General features: G+C 36.0%; 1 long non-coding RNA gene across 9 annotated transcripts in view; it reads right to left on the bottom strand.

Annotated features, from left to right (window-relative positions):
• LOC109440609 (uncharacterized) overlaps positions 1 to 19,037 on the bottom strand; it is a 58,854-nt gene extending 39,817 nt beyond the window's left edge. For 6 of the 9 annotated variants that reach the window (XR_012493689.1, XR_012493694.1, XR_012493692.1 and 3 more), the window contains exons 1-2: positions 18,163 to 18,299; positions 16,087 to 16,167 (exon numbers count right to left, since the gene is read on the bottom strand). This is a non-coding gene — a long non-coding RNA (uncharacterized LOC109440609). Of the gene's footprint in view, positions 1 to 8,607; positions 8,737 to 16,086; positions 16,168 to 16,203; positions 16,278 to 18,162; positions 18,300 to 18,970 lie in introns of those variants that run through there. The other 3 variants (XR_012493691.1, XR_012493696.1, XR_012493697.1) reach the window with 3 other exon arrangements.
• Between the last annotated feature and the right edge of the window lie 2,614 nt (positions 19,038 to 21,651).

Below are 21,651 nucleotides of genomic sequence, written 5' to 3'. Positions count from 1 at the left end.
AGAACTGTAAGTCACTTGTATTCTTTCCCCAGATCCTCCTCCCTGTATTCTATTTCCACTCCTTTTAATCAGTAATCCCTTAGGACATAAAGTGCTGGTAAACACCAGACTTATTTAAGAATAAAGCTTCAGGCCTACTAATCATGACCAAAATACAATAACTAAACCTCAAACCAAAATAAGGTTTTAATCAAACAAAAATAACATCTTGGCTTCAGTTATGTTTCAGGTCCAGACTCATGAAAGCAGAACATCCCCACAGAGCACATCCCCTGTAAACCAGACAGAACAATGTCATGACTGACATCAGGACTTAATGCCATGACCAATTGCTCCCTGCTTTAGCCCCAACAAATCAGTAGAGCCTACAACCCCAACTCCAGTAGCAACCATAATTAATGCTTTTTCCTTTATATAATCTAGACACTAGAGGCTATTGGGGAACCACGTTTTAGAGAGCACTAGCTCACCTGTGTCTCTGGGCTTGGCGCCAACTCCTAAATACACCTTTACTTTCTTTGCTGCAAACTCATGCTCATGTTTTCTTTTTGCTTGGATACATGTAGGCAAGCAGACACTTTGAGTCTGCAGTAACATAGAGCAAAATCCTCAACAAAATATCAGCAAAACAAATTCAGCAATACATTAGAAAGAACATACACCACGACAAATTGGGATTTATTCCTGGCATGCAAGATTGGTTCAATATCTGCAAATCAATTAACGTGATACACCACATAAACAAAATGAAAAATAAAAATCAGATGATCATATCAATAGACGCAGAAAAAGCATTTCACAAAAGCCAGCATAGATTTATGATTAAAAAAAAAACCCCATCAAGTGGGAATACAGGGGATATATCTCAACATATAGTAATAAAGGCCATAACCCACAGCTGAAATCATACTCAAAGGGAAAAAGATAAAAGAATTCCTCTTAAGATCATAAACAAGACAAGGAAGCTCACTTTCACCACTTTTATTCCACATAGTACTGGAAGTCCTAGCCACAGCAATTACACAAGAAAAAGAAATAAAAGGCATCCAAATTGGAAAGCAAGAAGTAAAACTGTCATTATTTGCGGGTGACATACTATATAGGGATAACTTCAAAGATTCCACCAAAAAACTATTGGAATTGATAAATGAATTCAGTAATGTAGTAGGATGCAAAATTAATATTCAGAAATTGGTGAATTTTATACACCAGTAACGAACCATCAGATAGAGAAATTAAGAAAACAATCCAATTTACAATTGCATCAAAAAATAAAATACTTTATAGGAATAAATTTAACACAAGAAGTAAAAGACCTGTACTCAGAAAATTATAGAACATTGAAGAAAGAAATTAAAGAAGATACATATAAATGGAAGTATATACCATGATCATGGACAGGAAGAATTAATATAGTTAAGATTTTCATACTACCCAAAGTAATCTATAGATGCAATGCAATCCTTATCAAAATACCAATAACATTTTTCACTGAACTAGAACAAATAGTCCTAAAATTTATATGGAACCATTAAAGACCCCAAATAGCCACGGCAATCTTAAGAAAGAAGAATAAAGCTGGACATATCACATTTCCTGATATCAAACTATGCTACAATATTAATATAATCAAATTATATTATCAATACAACCATAACAATCAAAACAGCATGGCATAAAAGCAGACTCATAGATCAAGGGAAAAGAATAAAGAGTCCAGAAATAAATCCACGCCCATATGGTCATTTAATTTATGACAAAGGAAGCAAGAATTGACACTGGGGTAAGGACAGTCTATTCAATAAATGATTCTGAAATAACTGAACAGATACATACAAAAAAAATGAAACTGGACCACCTTCTTACTTCATATACAGTAATGAACTCAAAATGGATTAAAGACATAAATTTAAGATCCCCAAACCATAAAACTGCTAGAAGAAAATACAGGAAGGAAACTCTCAGACATTACCCTTAATAATATTTTTACTGATATATCTCCTCGCACAAGGGAAACAAAATAAACAAACAAAGAAATGGAACTATATAAAACTGAAAACTTTCTGCACAGTAAAGAAAACATCAATAAAATGAAAAGACATCCTATTGAATGGGAGAAGATATTCGCCAATGATACATCTGATAAGGGGTTAATATTCAAAATTTATTTAAAAATCTTATACAACTCAATACCAAACAAATAAGCAATCCAATTAACAAAAGATCAGGAGACATGAATAGACATTTCTCCATAAAGGGTATAAAGATGGCCAATAGACATATGAAAAGATGGTCAACCATCACTAATCATCAGATAAATGCAAATAAAAACAACAATGAGATATCACCTCACACCTGTCAGAATGGCTATCACCAATAAATCAACAAACAACAAGTGTTGGCCAGGATGTGGAGAAAAGGGAACACTTGTACACTGTTGGTGGGATTGCAAATTGGTGCAGCCACTATGGAAAACAGTATGGAGGTTCCTCAAAAAATTAAAAATAGAACTACCTTATGACCCAGCAATTCCAATCCTGGGTATTTATCCAAAGAAATCCAAAACACTAACTCAAAAAGACATAGGCACCTCTGTTCACTGCAGTGCCATTTACAATAGCTAAGATATGGAAACAACTGAAATGCCCATCAATAGACGATTGGATAAGACATTGTGGTACATACTCATATATACAATAGAATATTACTCGGCCATAATAAAGACTGAAATCTTACAATTTTCAACAACCTGGATGGACTTAGAAGGTATTATGCTAAATGAAATAAGTCAGACAGAGAGAGACAAATACCATATGATCTCACTTATATGTGGAATGTGAAGAATAAAATAAACAAACAAACAAAACAGAAAGAAACCCATAGATAATGAGAACAAGCTGATGATTAGTAGATGGGAGGAGGGTTGGGGGGCTGGGTGAGAAAGGTGAAGGGATTAAGAACTACAAATTAGTAGTTACAAAATAGTCACAGAGATGTGAAATACATTATGGAGAATATAGTCAATAATATTGTAAAAACTTTGCATAGTATCAGATGGGTGGTAGACTTATCAGGGGCATCACTTCATAAATTATTTGTCTAACTACTATGCCGAATACTTGAAACTAACATAAAATAATACTGAATATCAAAAAAAAACACAACCTATTTCTAGGATGGTGGGGGAAGAGTTGGATAATATTATTAATTTACCCATTATTATTTACACAATGTTTAAATTATCCATTTATAATTAAGACTTTTATGTATGAAATTCAATTTGGAATAATTTTAGAGCTCCTTGCAACCTAATTAATATTTTTATTATAAAATATCCCTCTAGACTGTGAAATTTTCATTGACAAAAACCATATCTTTTTATCCCCAAGTTTGCTTGGCTGACAGAAAATATACAATACATATATTCTAAAGAGAATCTATCTGCCTCGGTGGATGGAAATAGCTCAATACAGAAATTCGTTTCATTTAAGATTTCAGTGGCTACAAAGGACTGGATTCAAATCTTCTTCATTCCCAATACATATTTTCATACTTGGAGATCAGAATTTTATAATAATTGTCAAGATCATTCATCACTTTGTATTGAGCAATGTCTCACTATAGATTTTATACTGGGTATTACAGGTTGTATTAGTACTTTGGCATCTCTGCTGCATATTCAGTGTTCTCATCATTTTCTGCTGTTTCCATGACCGTATTGAATCAACCACAGCGTAGCCCTTTTCTTTCACCTGCTTTTACTCAAGGCCTGTGTCCACATCAATTATCAAATCAAATGTGTACAAATCAAACCAGTCATTAGACAATAAAATTAACCAGGGACCAGGACATACTCTGAGGGGTCTGGGGTCTGGCTAAATGGCCACAATCATGGCTGATGTCAGACACATTGGGATTAGTGCATCAGTGAACCACAAGCAATGCAACAGAATGCATACTAACAAAAAGTCCTTTAAAAAATATGGTTTTCTGCATTAAGACATCAAAATAAGCAAATGCCAAAGAATGTTTCAAATCATTATAATAAATCTGTTTGACCTCTTAAAATCTTTAGAACTGCATTTCTTGAAAAGAGTAAATTGCCTTGACCGTTTCAGGGAGGAGTCAGAGATTAAATGACTTTTACACAAGATATTTATTTTCTAATTACATGAATATTTAAAAAAAAACAGGACTTTGACATAACTTTAAAACATTCATATGTAAGTGGTTAGTGGCTGGGGGTATTTAACCTTTTGATTTACCATTTTATTGGCTTCTGAAAATGTTGTGGTTGTTCAGGAATGTGTTTTGATATTCCAATGGGGATATGGACTAATTAGAAAAGTCCACAATTTTCTTTAGACTTTTATTCTTCAGTGATACAAAATGACCCTCATTTAAACATGCAACTACCTATGCTAATTAACGGTTGCCAATAAACGTCTCTTTTAAAATAAGCCAGCAACCTTTTTTAGAGTACCAGAGAAGGACTCTGCCTGAAAACATAACCCCTGGTAGCTGCAGAACCTCATTCCTTCCACTTGCTCCCTGAGAAGGGCACACGTATGCACACAGGCAGGGAATGGTAAGATCTGGGGTCTGCAGCAGCTAAAGGAGCATGGATAATATTTAAGGAAACACATATCATTTATTAGCACTGGTTTGATTTTCAATTAAAATTTCAATTCAGTAATTCTGTAACACAATTTATGGTGAAATGGGCACAACTTTTAGTCCATAATCATAGGTATGCAAGAAATGTGTCTATTTTTCTGTGGTTCAGCTCAATTCCTATTCTTAATCCTATTCTACCTGGGTGTTGGACACACAACCTCACTTGTTAGTTGGTCCTTTCCTTTTCAAAGAATTATTTCTAAGTTAGGAGGACACAGAACTGAGATCCTAGGGTGACCCCTCTGGACATCATTGTCAATTGTTTACTTGGCATCCACAATTATGTCCATATTTCCCATCTGCCTAAATTCCTTAGGTACATGACTCTCTCCACAACTTGTGGCAAAGGACTGAAAAGAGGTGAATCATTGTTTCTTCCATGCCATTGCTAGGACATACACATCTCTATGCTCTGTGAGGAGATCTGAAGCCTCCTCTGCCCAGATTTCTCTAGTACAATGCTTGTTATCAGATCCCACAAATCTATTTTGGGTTTTACTACTTTTTCAACACTCTTCTGGGAGAGAAAGAGCATGGCATCCCTCTCTCTGAACTCCCCCCCCCAGTATATGTTATGATCCCCCCACCCCTTCAATCCATTTCACCCCGACATCAGCGAAAAGTATTTTTGTCTCTAGAAAAGGGTTTCCCCAACCTAAGAACTATTCACATTTTGGACCAGATAATTCATTGTTGTGAGAAGCTGTAGTGTGCATTATAGGATATTTAGCAGCATTCCTGGACTCTACCCAATAGATACCAACAACACCCTCTTTCTCAAGTCGTGACAATCAAAAATGTCTCTGGACTTTGCCAAATATCCCAGGGAATTGGGGGGGGGGGGTGAACACAAAAATCATCCAGTTGGGAACCACTACTCTAAAGAAGCCCTTTTCAAATCACTTGTTTCAAGTATTTTGTCTAAGCTCTAAATCCTCAAAATGCCCTCTGGGCTTATTCTATCACACCAGGGCTAAAAGCAAGGGAACAATGTATGAAAGGAGAAAAAAAATGGTATATAAAAAAAAAAATCCTTCCCTAATAACACCTTTTCTTGATCATTTAATAATAATTCCTTCTGTTAAGTAAATGAATAACAGCTTGCATGAAGTCTTCGCAAGAGCGATCAGATTGTTGTACTAATTACCTTTTCAAAAGTGAGTGTAGCCTAAGAAGACATCCTCAGTATTGACAGAATAATAATCATGAATTATATAATCCTTTCTTCTTTTCCAATTGATTAGTTTAAAAATTAAATTATTATATTTCATAAATTCAAAGCAGTGTAAAATTAATCTGATAAACAGCTATATGTCCACCAATCCCTTTAGGAACTAAAATATTACCACTGCATTTGAAACCCCTGTGGATTTCATCTTCTTTACATCTTCAGGAGTAGCCACTATTCTGAATTTGATGATAAAATGTGCATAATCACATGGAAGTTCTCCCTGCTAGGCCACCATGTAACATACATAGCGACTCCAATAGTCAACACTTTGGCTCTGGCTACTGGCAGTAGAACATTTCAAAATAAAAAATGTTCAGACAGAATTAGGATAAGGAGCTTTGGCTTATTTAAAAAGATGAAATCTGCTGATATGCTAACAAAACAGAGAATAACAACTCAAAATAGCCACTCAAGTAACTAGATGTTTCTTTGAGATACAAATCAATCTCAGTCCCATTCTCCCGATCTTGTTTACATCCTCTTTCTCCCATTATCCCAGCTGCCAAAAGGAGGGAGAAACATCTTAAGTTGAGAGCAGAGGGTCACAGACCCTTCAATTTTTCTATACTTCTCTCCCTTCCTGTTGCTTTCCCACAACATCACGCACTTTGTTCTTTTAAAAACAAAACAAAAAAACAAAAAACTTCTGAACATTGTGGTTTTAATCCAAGTTCTTTTTAATAAGAAGATATGTGGTATCACAGGAATAGTCACTGTTTATTAGTACTCAGTCCCATATATGATTTTATAAGATCAGAAATACTGTCAAAGGATAATTACATCTTTTTATCCACTATCAGTAAAGTGATACAATTTCTAAGGAATGAAAATAGATGGAATTGGCAATCAGGTCGCCTGAGCTATTGGGGTATGAAGAGATCAAATAGTAACAACCCCAACTAATGCTTTGAGGAGACGTTTAATGGTGACCCAGGGAAAGGATGTAACCCTGTGAAATGAGGATGTGTTTCCAGCTTGTATTCCAAGCAGGAATTGACACTTCCTGCTAGCATTCCTTATATTGTCACATATTGCTGGGAATTCTCACCACGGAGGAGCCCTCTTCCCCCAAAGAAAACATAGAGATTTCAGGTTAGAGAAACAGAGTTACAGAATCACACAACTATTTTCCAAGATAACAAATGTTGTATAATATTTTGCAGATCATATTGAAGGAAAGCAAAACTTTCTAAAGATATGGAGTAATAAGGACAACTCAATAATTGAAGTTTGTTTTTCCATAAATATGTAACCATAGAATATTATCAGGGATGAATAATATGGTCCAGGAAATAAAAGAAAGCAGGAAATAGACATTCCTGCAAAGACAGGGTAGGACAGAAGCAGCATGGAACATTCAGCAAAGGATTAGACCAGCATAGATGCTGCCTTTCTTACATGCTCTGATGAACAGTTTCCTTGGATAAGAAGGGGAACTGTAGAAGAATTCACTGTATACTTGAGCATTTGTTCGATGTAAATAGGTATGAGAAGACAGGCATTCTTATGAGTAAGTATCCTCCATGTTTCTTCTTTTCTTGTTTATCTAAGGATGAAGCTAGTGTGTGCCAAGGTCTTTGTTATGTTGCTTGGAGGAGGGAATACTGGGGAGGTGTAGGAGTGAAAACTAAAACCTAGGTTCATTTTCATTAGAAAGAACAGTGAACTCATGAAAGAAACGTCTGTTGAAACTTAAAGACTAAAGAAGGAGATGGATATAAGAATTGAGAAGAAAGTTAGGTAAGCCAGGACTAAAGTGTTTTTATAAATTTGACAGAGAGGTGAGATTTAGGGGAAGGGACTATTAGGTTTTTAAGGAGTTAGTTGAGTGGAGTAGATTCCTAGTAGTTTTGCTCTGACCTAAACCATGAGATTCTTCTCTGCGACATTGTAGACAGAGTTTGGTAAACACGAACATTACTTTTCAGCTGGAATGCACCAGCTCAGGGATGACTCAACAGTTGGGGCACTGTCTTCCAGGCTGTGATACATATATTCAAACAATGGTCATTGTATGCTGCTTGAATACATACTCGGATGTGGATCTGGGAAATACCAGGTAGAGTAGTACTCAGCTCTCTAACCACCATTCCCAGCAACTATTTGCATATTTTGTGCTTCCAGAATTCACAATCCTAAGTTCTGATATCTCAAAGGTTCTGGCTTCAAGGAGAAGAACTTGGGACCAGTGCCCACTGATGAGTTCCCCTGAACCTAAAACTACAGCTGCCTCCTGGTCATGTTGGACTCCTCATGCTCCTGGACCAGTAGATAGATCAAAGAGTTAACTCTATTGGTTGATATGATTGACCCTGATTATCATGAAGATTTAGGAATGCTGATACATATTGGGACTTGTGGTGTTTCTAGGCCATGGGGAAAAGGGCAATTTCAAAAACTGTGGCCAAATAAAGGCAAGACAACCAAAGGCTCAGATCCTTCAGGGATGCCACCAGGTAAGCCAATGAAATCAGTTCAGTTTCTAACCAAGGATAATGAAAATCTAGAAGGGATAAGGAGGAGGGAGATGATGAATACTAATGAGGGCCTAGGACTAGATGCCGTAGAGAAAGTGTATCTTGTTCCACTAGGACTTAGTGACCATGTTAGCTCGCATGGAGCTCTGCTGAATCTGAGTGGTGCAGGCGGCAGCCTCTGACATTTATGTACTGTTCTCTACATCCATATCCCACACTTACCTCTGATTTCAGTCACAACTGTGGGGAAGAGAGTTCCAGATAATCTCACATTCACCTTGCATGGGTAGCTGCCCACCTCAAAAGCAGAAATCTTTCTGCATTCTGCTGTCAGAGCTTTCCCCGAGGTAATGGACGTCTGCCTGACTAGTGTGCAAGAACAGCTATAAGAAGGGGTGGAAGTTAATGCCCCTGGGGACAACCCTCAACTACTGAGTGAGAAGAAGCGATAGTTACATACTCCAGACTCCAAACCTTTAAGGCAGACAATTCTAGGAGGCGTGCTGGGTGCCTCCTAGAAGTTCCTGAGGAATAGAGCCCCTCTTGCCCATCGCAGCAGCTCCTCAAGGGACACTTATATTTGCTTCTACCCTTCCCTGTTCTACTTCTCCATTCTCTCACACTGGTGTCCTGAATCTCTTTGTAAATGAACTACCAGCACTTAAGGCCTTCTTATGTTCTGATTCTAGGAGAGTGAAAATTATGGCAGTTCTTTAAAAAGGAGGGAGAGGGAGCAAGAATATTTTGTCTACAGAAATAAAATTATTTCCGGGTGTTCTATAGATTGTAAAATCATTTATCTTTCCATTATCCAGCTGCCCACTTTCAAGTTCTTTGGTTTACATTTCTTTGGTCCTATGTTGTCTTCTCTTCTTGGAACTAGCCAGTTACCCAAAACTCATCTCCGTTTAGTCTCTGGTTGGTCACATTGCAGTCCCCAAAGCTGTGCCCCTCACTTTGCTTAGGTTTATGTTACAGCAAAAAAAGGTAAGACACCACCAGAATTCTGGGATATGTTTAGCACTTGCTCAAGAGGCTACAGTTCTTATACATTTTTATTAAACAGTCGATTTCCTCACAGTCCCTGTGGTTAGTTGTGTTTGGAAGTATTTGGCTATGAAGTCAAACATCTAAGTATGGTCTTCCTTTAGAAAACACCAGACTGTGAGTCAGAATTCCTTGATACTTTTCCATTATTCCACTTATGTTGAGAAACCTCCTACCCTCTGCAGGCAGTTTCTCCATCTGTCATGGAGCCAGCCAGCACTTGTGTCCCAGACGCAGAGAAACAGAGTTGAGAGTGCTGGGAGCCTCTTTGATACTTAAATCAGGATCTGGCCTAATTCTGCCACACTCTGTTATGTTTATAATCTAAAGAACTTCTATTAGTTGTCTTATCTTGATGAGGTTGAAAATAGTCTTTAACTACAAAAGAAGAAAGAATGATCTTTCCTGCTTTTACGTAATAATTTACTTCTGATATTAAACTACTTCGGAGATTAAACTACTTCTAAGTGAGGTAGAAGTCAAAATCACTTAAAATATGAATGGACTGTTAGTTCTTTACATCTCTTTCCGAACTTCATCCCGACCAAGTCAATACTATGCTTCCTTCTAATTTTACTAATAAGCATTTCTTCAGATAAAACAACGCACAAATTCAGAGTACACTGCTAGGAAGCTAAGAATGCCATTTAAGAGTACACTGTGAGGACATACGCGTAAGCCTATCCTATACTGAAGCTCTGCGTATGAAACTACAGTTGGGAATGAGGGAAGGGGTATGGGAGCAAAGGATTGTATGTAGCTGCAAAGTTCATTTCCTGTGATTTTACTTTTGGTATGGGAGTGTGTGCGTGTGTGTGTATACACACACTCCAGGCTCCTGTTTGTGTGTTGTTAGGGTATTGTTGAGAGGTAGTCTGCAACAAAATATAACCCCCACATATTATCTTATAGAGATGACTTTAGTTGTGTACATCTCTTTAAAGTTCTTTGACAAAAGCTTTGGCTCACTCACTTATCTTAGGATCAAGCACTCTGAGCAGATCAATTACTTATTTGATCTGCAGCACTGGTGGTGGTGGGGGGGGTGAAGTTTGCCTGATTGAGTCAGTGCAAAGCAAATGATTGTCAAGAAATTACTTGTAAGTACTAAATTAAAACCACAAAAGCAACTGAAATTCTGGGCAGAAAGTATAAAATCTGATAATCATGATTCCAGTGTTTATACTAAATCTGTAAATGCCAAAATATTGGTGTAATTTTACACAAAATAAAAGATCTTCCCATTGGAGGTTAAATTAATTTTTTCCATTTTCTCATGCTATTGTGAGTGAAAGCAGTGATGGTAATCTAGTTGCTATTACGTCCTTATTATGTTCCAGGTAAAATGTTTAGCACTTTATAGTCAATCTTATTTAATTCTCACAAAAACCTTCATGAAGTATGAGTACCTTGAAGTGACTTATCCAAGCTATATTACTATTAAGTTAAACTACAATACCAAACTTCTGACTCTAGTGCTATAAATAAATTAATGTCTAGGCTAGTTTTGGAAATTAGCTACACTTCTAATTGTAAGAATGAGTCAAACTGTAGGATTGTAATTAACTCTTATTGGAAGCAGAGGGACAGAAGAGTGGAGGAGCACATAGGTTAATGTAATAATAGTAATAAAGTTCTAGTTCTGACGGTCACAGTGTGCGTGCATGAGTGTTCATTTTTATTATACTTTTCATTATGCTTTATACTTTACATCTTTAGTAAATGTTTCCTTCATGTGTATCAATTTTTACATAATACAGTAGCACATTGCCAACATTTTGGAAACTATTAATTTAGTGTATCAAGCTTTTGGTTTCTTCATATGTTAAATGGAGATAATAATACTTATAACATTGTTGTTAAAATTAGATGAAATAATATATAAAAGTATGCAACAGAGTGGCTGGTATATATGCATATATATATGTATGTGTGTGTATATATATATATATATGATTATCATTAACTCTATGTATGTATGTAACTATTTATATTTATTTTGTTCCAATTTTTAGTCATTAAAAGTGTAACTTAGTTTGGGGTAAGTTTTGAAACATCATGCATAAATATTGCATTTAATCCATCTTGAAATGTTTTAGGCATACAACTACATTCTTAATGAAATTGGCTGTGTCTTAATAATACATTTATCTTGGAAAATAAGCACTAAACAGCTTTCTGTAAAATGCAGAGAGCATATCGAAAACATCTCGTGTTACAAATGCTGCCTAAGGTCTTGGTCATGATTGCTAATTGCAAAAGCCCTTGCCATAAATCAATTGACAATAGAATTTTAACAATTCATGTAAAACATTATGCTGGAAATTCTGGGCATAAGGCAAGTCATATTTGATTATGAATTGTGATTTAGCTATACTACAATTAGATTGTATAATTTTGCCTTCTTACTTACAAGACAGATACAGGAAAGACTTCTGTAGGTTACTAAATTCAACAATTCCATCTTATTTCTGCTTCTTGTCCTGAGACAAAAATCAAGTATGTGGTAGAGTGTGTGCAATCAAATCAAGCATCTCTCATTTACTTTGAAAAGTCTATGAACTCATTCAAAAATATAATTTTCTTTATTTTTTTTGGCAAAAATACATACTCAGACCATCACACTAAATTCCAGACTGCACTTTTCCAAGCAATTTGGGCTAACCACACTTCTGACCAACTCTTCTTCCACACAAACAAACAACCATGGAAGTTATCATATCATGTAGATCTGGATTTTAAGGTTCAATTCAGAATCAATTGAGAAAGATCATCAGGGATGTCTGGATCTTCCCATTGGAGGTTAAATTAATTTTTTCCATTTTCTCATGCTATTGTGAGTGAAAGCAGTGATGGTAATATAGTTGCTATTTCGTCCTTATCATGTTCCAGGTAAAATGTTTAGCACTTTATATTCAATCTTATTTAATTCTCACAAAAACCTTCATGAAGTATGAGTACCTTGAAGTGACTTATCCAAGCTATATTACTATTAAGTTAAACTACAATACCAAACTTCTGACTCTAGTGCTAAGACTCTAGTGCTATTACATATAGCAGTTATCATATGCTCAGTTTCACTGTATTAATTCTTTGACCATTTATTCACATATTATCTATTTGCTGCAATCAATTGCCAAGAGTTGCTTCTAGCAACACACTACCTAGCCTGAAAAGAATTTTTCACTGTCTGAAAGGAAATTTTTGAGGCTCCATCTTAAGACTTCAAGGATTCTGAGATAAGAGGAAGAAGTAACAAGTTAGTCATGATCTTATAAAGCCTTTAATCAGAGGCTTTCCTGACAGGATCTTACATGATTTATAATCTATAGTTTTTCTCCGTGTTTCAGGTAGGAGAGGATAAAGAGGAAAGGGTTATAAAGCTGTTTGACAAGTACTAAAGTAAAGCCAAAAAATAAGTAATTGCTAAATAACCAATTTGAAAAAGAGTGAAATGGTAAAGATTAGAGGTTTTTCTCAGTCAAGCATGCTAGGCCATGTACGACTTGAAGTGTTCAACGTCAAGAGGATGACTTATTTACCACTCTTATTGAAACTTGCCTTGAAGAAAAATGTCTAGACACATTTAACAGCCTCCTTGCTCATTTCCAATCATAAGACTTACTTTTCTCTCTTCTTCTAGCCAAATGGACAACCAACTGATAGTAAGTGGACCACCTACACTTTGGATTAATATTATTACCATGGATTTTTTGCTGCAATATCTTGCTGTTTGATTCATTTCCTATGAATGCAGAGCCATGAAGGATATGGATTTGGGGCCACCTTGTGACAGATTTAGAAAATTTTTTGAATTTTGGTTTTCATTCCTAAATCGTTATTGTTCAAAAAACGTCTTTTGCAAGAGTATCATATGATAACGGCTGATTTTTACAAATGAAAGGATGGTCACCAGTATCATAACATATTCAGTTACACATATTGACTTGGTTCTGTGTGCCAGCCACTGCCATAAACCATCACATACATTATACCATTGAACGCTCAAGTGATCCTATGAAGTACATGCCATCGTATCTCCATTTTACAGATGAGGCAAATGAGGTTTAGAAAGAACAAGTAATTTGTCTAAGTTCATGCTGAGAACAAGTGAAATCTTAGAGAGCTCCAAAATATTCTGGTTGCAAATGTGAAAAAAATGGTTCTATATGAAAGTACAAAATTACATGAAAATATTCAGATGTAAATCAACATATTTACCCTTTACTAACATTTTAAAACTTCAAATTGCATCTCATTAGCATATTTTGGATTAGAGGTTCTATTTTTACAAAAGCACAAAATAACAACAACAAAAATAAAATGCAAAAAACCTGGCAGAACACCATAAGAACTAATAATATTACGAATAAATTCAGTATGATAGAAATTAAAAAGCTTAAATATATTCCATCTTTCATACTCATATCCCTCTGATCTTATTCTTGACCTTTTAAGTATATCATGTTAAAAGAGGCTGTGTGTGTGTGTGTGTGTGTGTGTGTGTGTGCGTGTGTGTAAAACCAAAAGAGCAGGTATTTTCTAGCTAAAATTGATACTAAGTACCCTTGGATTCTATTTTCAGTGTACTGGATTTGTTATTAAATCATATGTCTTATATTAGTCCTTCAGGGATCTCAGACATCATCAAAAATGCAATCATTGTATTCCACTTTGTCATCTGTATTTCCTATCTCAAATAATGGCAGTAGACATGAAGTTCCACTGCCCAGCTCCCCCTTCAAGGATGAACTTGCTGTTTCAGTGCAGAGAGCTGCCTTGACCAAGGTCACATCCTGCCTGGGGCAGCATGCACCCAGTTCCTTAGTGAGACGGTGAAGGTGGGCCATTGCAGATTTAGGCAGGACAAAAATGTTGGCTTTGGGGCTTGCCCTGCTGGGTTGTCTAAGTCTACTGTGTTTCCCTGAAAATAAGACCTAGCCGGACAATCGGCTCTAATGCATCTTTTGGAACAAAAATTAATGTAAAACCCAATATTATATTATGTTATGTTACGTTACGTTACGTTACGTTACGTTACATTACATTACATTATATTATACCCGGTATTCTATTCTATTCCATTCCATTCCATTCCATTCCATTCCATTCCATTCCATTCCATTCCATTCCATTCCATTCCATTCCATTCTATTCTGTTCTATAAGACCCAGTCTTATAGTAAAATAGTAAAATAAGACTGGATTTTATATTAATTTTTGCTCCAAAAGATGCATTAGAGCTGATTGTCCGGCTACATCTTATTTTTGGGGAAACACAGTATACAGGGCTTGCACATGCAATTTGACTGTTCACCTCTGCCCAGCCCTCCTTCTTCCCCCTTTATTTTCTTAGGTTTTTGATACTTAACAAATGTCTTGAACTCCAAAATCATTTGAGAATCTACCTCCTGTTTTTATTTTATAGAGATGAAAGAAAAACATGACCTAAAATTTTCCACCTCAGCCGTGTTCAAGTATATAGTAGAATAGTGTTAGCTCTATGACTGTTGCACAACTACTTCTTGAGAAGCCAAGCTTCATCAGAATCTGCTTCTTGAGAAGTCAATCTGTGCCAACACTTTTGTGTTAATGCTCTAAATCCTTTTCAGATGTTTTGAAGTGCTGCTCTCCTTTCTCGGCAATACCCTAACCAGGCTTGCAATATAAAATCGTGATGATAAAAGATGACAGAAAACCCAGAATACAGAGTATTTGCACTGATCAGCCCCCTTTTTAATGGGATCTGTGAATATTTTCCATTCAACTTGAAAATTTGAGTTTTTCTTTTTTCTAGCCCTCACGAGAAATACTTAGGAATTGGACGGCTTTCTCCCGAGAAGTTGAAGCACACAGCTAAAGGTACTTTTTATTAGAGACAGGCCAAAAGCAATGTGACAGATCCCTAACAAAGTTTTTGACTTAAAGTTTTCCTAAAGTCCTGAGCATCATATTCGGAGTTTTAGAGTTCATTGCCTTTACTCAAAATTGATGCCCTATCAAAACTCTGTGCTTTGGTATCTCTGTAACATGGGGAGGTTACTACAAGTTACTATAGTGGTTTTCAGTCCTACTGTGGCAACTTAAAGATGGCTGAGAATTTTTTTGCTAGTCTTTGCATTGAGAGGTGGAATCTAATTCCCCTCCTTTTGAATCTGAGTTGACATTAGTGACTTGCTTAACAAACAAGATGAGGCACAAATGATGTGGCGTGACTTTCAAGCTAAATCAAATCAAGACTTGCAGCTTCACCTTGATCCCTAGGACCACTCACCCTGGGAGCCTCTGAGTAGATCAGTGTTTTCCGGGGAACCATAATCCCTGGAGGCTTTAAAAGCAAATCCTTAAAAGCAAGTAATAACAAACAATGAATTAAAAAAGAGTAAAATTTTTTGTGCTTTTTTTTTGGAGAAATTAATATCGTTTTATGTTTACTGTTGTGCTCCACATTTTCAGTTATTAATAAACCAAAATTGTTATTGCTGCTTTTTCTCCCTATCATTGAAGAGGCAAATACATGAAAGAAACCTATTAAGTAGCTACAAAACAAAAAAAGTTTAGCACAATTCCATCATGTAATTGAGCTGGCTTTTCTGAATCTTCCTTATTAGTTGCATGATAAATGAAGAGTATCAATTGAGAAAAATCAACTCACCTCCTCAAAACTGTCAGTACAGCCTTCTGCACCCACTTTTGCTGCAGGTCTAGACAGAGGTCTCTTTGTGAAAGCTTCACACTTAATAAAGAGAGATTTTTGAGATGAAATATTTACCTGGTTTAGATTTTCCTTTGTCATTGAAAGCATTGCCTTTTGGGTTCAGTGATGAATCGAAATGATTGCATCAGGATTGCTTCACAATTTTCTGGAAGCCATGGGCAACTCACTGCCAAAGGACACTGAACACAGTTGTCACAGTGAAAGGAATTCCCAGGGTACCGGGGTCAGAGTGCGAGGGTAGCCAACATGCACCTAAAGCTGTTTCATTCACACTAATTCCCAATTCAAATTTAATTATTAGTTCAGAAAATTTCTCCTGCTTCGCTGATTCCTTTAACTCTAAAGAATGGAGGTTAGCCAGGTCCCCAGACTGTGCTTTGGAATTTGCTTATATCAAATAATCGAAACCATTGCTATGGAATTTAGAAGTAAAGGGACACAATAGTTAAAACTAAACAGACATCTGTAACATACTAAGTTGCATAAAGACAAAGATTTTTTTCTTGCTGTTTTGTTCACTACTGAACACCCAGCACCTAAACATTCCATGTTGGCAGAAACCTAATAAGTAAGCACTTTTGAAAGCCTTTACATGATTTTTCAATATTTACAGCATGATCTATTCTGAATCATTCTTAATTCTTTGATAAATTTGGGATGGGAAGGAGTGGAATGTGTCCTCCTGCGCTGGCACTGAAGCAGTGCACTAACACATGGCACAGTAGAAGCAGAGAAACAGAAAGGGGTAAAGAACTAGTTTCATCGAAAGGCACAACTCTGCTAGATCCTCTTTGAACTCAAATATGATGATTTTGAGGACGTGGAAAATGCCTTAATTTTAAGAAACAGGTTGCCGCAAATAAAAGACCTGATTTCTGGCCAGCCCTAGAGATCAATGTCCTCTCTTTGAAAATAATTCTCACTGACTATTTGAATAACATTCTACATGATGACTAATATTTGTAGTTTTTAAAGTTAATATGGCAACTCTATGTGGCACTTTTTCTTCTATTTGATTTTGCAGAACTCTCTGTGATACCATAATGTTCTTTATAGGAGGTAAGCTATGATCTCATCAGCAAAGAAATCACCTTCAGAAAGAATTAATAGAAACATATGACTATTTCACAGATGTCTTACATTAAAAGAAAAAACTTTAATGCTAATAGAAGAAAACAAGCAAGTAGAGAAACCACATGCTAAAAACACAATATTATTTCTCATAGAATAGGATTTCAGGAGGGTCTAGGGTCCATTGCGGGGTCTTTATAACACACAAAACATGATAGTTATCTGAGCATTTGTCAACAGAATGCTGAGTAAAAAATATATATGTGTTACATGGTCCAATGTTAATAGACAATATTTCTCAACCGTGGCTCCAAATGGAATATAATATAAATTATAAATTGATATATAAGTATATACAGTAATACATAGCTTTATAAAATTCAACTAATAGTCAGACATATACTTATAAATATACGTGTTATAGAACAAGATCTGATTTTTAGTGACCAAATGCGCACATCAATTAAAATATTACACTTTCCTAAATAATTCAAAATCAAATTCACATCAGGCTCACTTACACATTAGGCACAGTACACAAACTAATTTTATAATAAATTATTTTAGAAGACCATGAAGATGTTTCAATACCTTTTAAAATCAAAAAAAACAAACAAACATGAAGCTTTAGAGTGAAAGACAGTATTAATTTTTTGCATAACAGAAAAAAACAATTGTGGGGCCTACAAAAATCTACTAAATTTTGCCTGAAACAGAAGAAAAATATTAAAAGTTATATCAAAAATAAATTCAATATTGATATCAATGTGATGGGAGAGCTCCACAAAGGCAAAAGTGTTTAGGGCCAATGAAAGTCAGTTTACAACCCTGTCAACATTAAATTAATGTAAACAGAGATTGTTTTGTTTGTTTGAATACAAAGCATTTTGGATAGCTTTGCTTTCTGAGGATCATAATTAGACAAAAGAAAGATGGGCCTACCTTCACGCAGTGCTACAAAAAATAATAAATTGCCAAGAGAGTAAGGGGGCAACGGTCAGCCTGGAAGTCATGTTTATCCTGGATCCTTTCTTTCCTGTTTCCTAGAGCCTCTAGGCACTAGTACACTTAGCTGTCTCTTAGAACTTGTGTTGGCTGGAGTGCTCCTGGGGCTTTTTATATTATTACAACACTAAATGTTTGTGGGCCTTCATCCTTACACTATGTTACTGGAAGTAACACAAAATCCAATACGCCACACTGCACTTTGAAACTGACCCTGAGAGAAACAAACACCCCTAGGTCTCTTAACAAATGCTCAGCATGCTTACAATTTAACCTGATTTAGTACAATTACTATTTTGATTAATGTACATGTCATTCTGTTAGAGCTGCTGTAACAAAAATACCATAGACTAAGTAGCTTAAACAACAAACATTTATTTCTCACAGTCCTGGAGACTGAAAGTCTAAGACCAAGGTGTCAGGAGATTCCATGTCTGGTGAGGACCCACTTCCTGGTTAAAGACGACCTTCTTCTTACTGTGTTCTCACATAGCAGAAAGGGTGAGGGATCTCTCTGGGATCTCTTTTATAAGGGCACTAATCCCATTCATGAGGGCTCACCTTCATGACCAAATCACCTCCCAAAGGCTCCACTTTCAAATACCATCACATTAGGTTTCAACTTATGCGTATTGGGGAGACAAAAACATTCAGCCCATAACAGTATATACCTCTTAATTTGATTATTTGTATTTATATCCCTATGTTTTATAATATTTTTATTTTGAAATAACTTTATACTTACATGAAAGTTGCAATAACAGTATAAAGAATTCCGGAATACTCTTCATCCAGATTTCCCAGTATTTTCTAAGAACCAGAGTTACAATTATCAAAATTAAGAAAATAAGTGTGATACACTGCTATTATTTAATCTACAGACTTTATTCAATTTATGACAATTGTCCCAAAGATAGTCTTTCTATATATGGATAGCTTGATAGATAAGTAGATGGATACAAGTAGATGGATGGAAGGGTGGATGGATGAAAAGAGAAAGAGAGAGAAAGAAAGATAAAACTACTCCAGGATCCAAATTTAGGGTCATGTATTTTATGTAGTTGTAATGTCTCTTTAGTCTACTTTATTCTAAAACAGAATTTCCTCAGTTTGGATTTGTCTGATGTTTCTTCATGATTAGATTCATTTTGGGGAGCAATATCCCAGGGTGAGGTTGTACAGTTCTCAGTGTGTCATCTAAGAATATATCTCTATTTCCGTATGCACAAATAATAGTTCAAAGGATTTTGCACCTCAGCAAATAAAACATTAAAGTATCAATGTATGCCCTAGAGAAAAAAAAATGAGTTGTTGAATGAAACTCCCTTCCTGGGTTCCCACTCTTTTTCATCTTGTTTTGTAGGAATAGTTTCAGTATCTGGGTATAATGAGCACTGTCCCAGAACCCTTGCAGTCATTTTAATTAATAAATAATTTATTTTGACCTATCACCTTTCCTCTTTTCCGTAGCTCTATGCAGCAGTAGGCAGTTGCTCATAGAAGGTGTGTGTGTGTGTGTGTGTGTGTGTGTGTGTGTGTTTGGGGAAGAAGGGGTGGAATCTGTATTAAAGTCCTCACTAGTGAAGCAAGGCAAATGGTATAAGTATTTGGTTCTTCATGTTTTTACCTTTTGTGTTTTTTTCTGAACTTAATCATTTGTTCTTTAAATTAATAATGTCATTTAATAAATTCTTGTTATTAATTATTTAGGTAATGCTTTTCAGCATGTTATGCGTCAGGTATTGTGGTAGGGGCTGTGAATAAACAGTGAATAAGATAGTTTCTTTCTTTATAGATTCCGCAATCTAGTGAGAGTACTGACAGGTGAGTGAAATGCAGTGGGTAGTGTTATAATATGCATAAATGCAGAGGCCATGGCAGCACATGGACAGGACCTTTCAACCACCTTGGGGGAGTTGATTTATGAACTGAGCTCTAGGTTGGAGTGTAGAGCTCTTAAGGCAAAGGTTGCAGGGAGAGAAGTGGCACTCATAGGGAGAGCACTTACATCCACATGCTTTCTCCTCCACAAACACTGGGCCTGCTCGTAGAGATAACTCTAACATGGGAAATTAGTGCATGGAATTTCAGGCTACTTGTTGACTCTTCCTGGAAAAAAAGTAACCCCAAAATTTGAACTTTTAAATATTCAGTGAAGTTGTTGATAGTACTCCTAGGTCCATTGACAAATATATTCTTTGCCTATTTTTTTATCATTGTTATTATGATTGTTACTATTATTGTTCATTTTCCAAGGGCTCAGAAAAAAATAAGCAGCTACCAAGGTAGTTAATAACTGGGTATTTACCACAATGTTCTGTTCAGCACATTCAAATCCTCAATATATACCAACAATTTGGGCATCAAATGGTCTGAGTCAGGGAAGCAGAGCCTAGAGCTGGACAAAGGCTGGGCAAAGCTGGGTAGCCAGCCATGGATAGACTTCAGTAGGGCAGCTTCTATCCAAGAAATGACGACTCAAACGCTTTCCTGCAGCACACATTCCCCTTCTAGACAGTTCAGCAGTCATAACTAAACTAATGGACACTCAGGAGAACACAATTACTTTTCTACCTCTGCTCCCATCTTTTTTATTTATTCCCCCTATTTATTATATATCCAATCTGGGTGCCATAGACTATAATGCTTGCTTTGTAGAAACTCCTAGAACAGGTTAAATTAAAAAGGCTTCTGTAGGAACCACAACTCTCTCTCTGTCTCTTTAGGGAACCATTATTCCTTCTCATACATCACTGAGTATATCTTCTCAACAGCTTTGAAATCTGTCTCCTTTCTTCCTTCCATTCTTCCTTCCTCCTTTTCCCCCCTTCTTTTCTCCCTCTCTTTTTCCCTCCCTCCCTCCATATTTGTAATGCAGAACTATGACAAAACTTAAGAAGAAAAGAAGGATATCTGGGGTGCACATGAACAAAATCCTCTGCTTATAATGTTTCATTTTGATGATTGGAAGAATTTTCCCCAGACTTGCTTCTGGCTCTGTGTATTTCAACCTTGTTTCTCCCTTACCTACATCATGTGGGTGTTGTGTACCTTAACATCCATTCTGATTTCCTCATCAAAAAGCTGGGTGAGTAGGCATAATAAGCAGAAGGATATTCCTAGAAGCTATTCTCACATGAGGCTGGCTAGTAAAAACAGAACCACTCATAACATGACTATGAACCAATAAAACATATATCATTAAGTCTAAATTAAATTTAGGTATTCTCAACTCAACTGCCCCTTAGCCAGATCTCAAAAACACAGATACATTAATGTCATCCAATGCAAGAAGTGTAAAGAAGGGAAGTGGGAGCAAGAAAAAATAAGCAGTCCTAATCAATTTGGTTAAAATATATGACTTCAGTAAATTTATAAAAAAAATATATGACCCTTACTAGTGTCCCTCCCAAAGCCTTGAAGAGT

This window comes from Rhinolophus sinicus, linkage group LG02 (assembly GCF_036562045.2).
Source record: "Rhinolophus sinicus isolate RSC01 linkage group LG02, ASM3656204v1, whole genome shotgun sequence".
In the NCBI taxonomy this organism is placed as follows: domain Eukaryota; kingdom Metazoa; phylum Chordata; class Mammalia; order Chiroptera; family Rhinolophidae; genus Rhinolophus; species Rhinolophus sinicus.
Note: the sequence above shows the minus strand (reverse complement) of the source record. Positions and strands in the feature narration are given on the sequence as shown.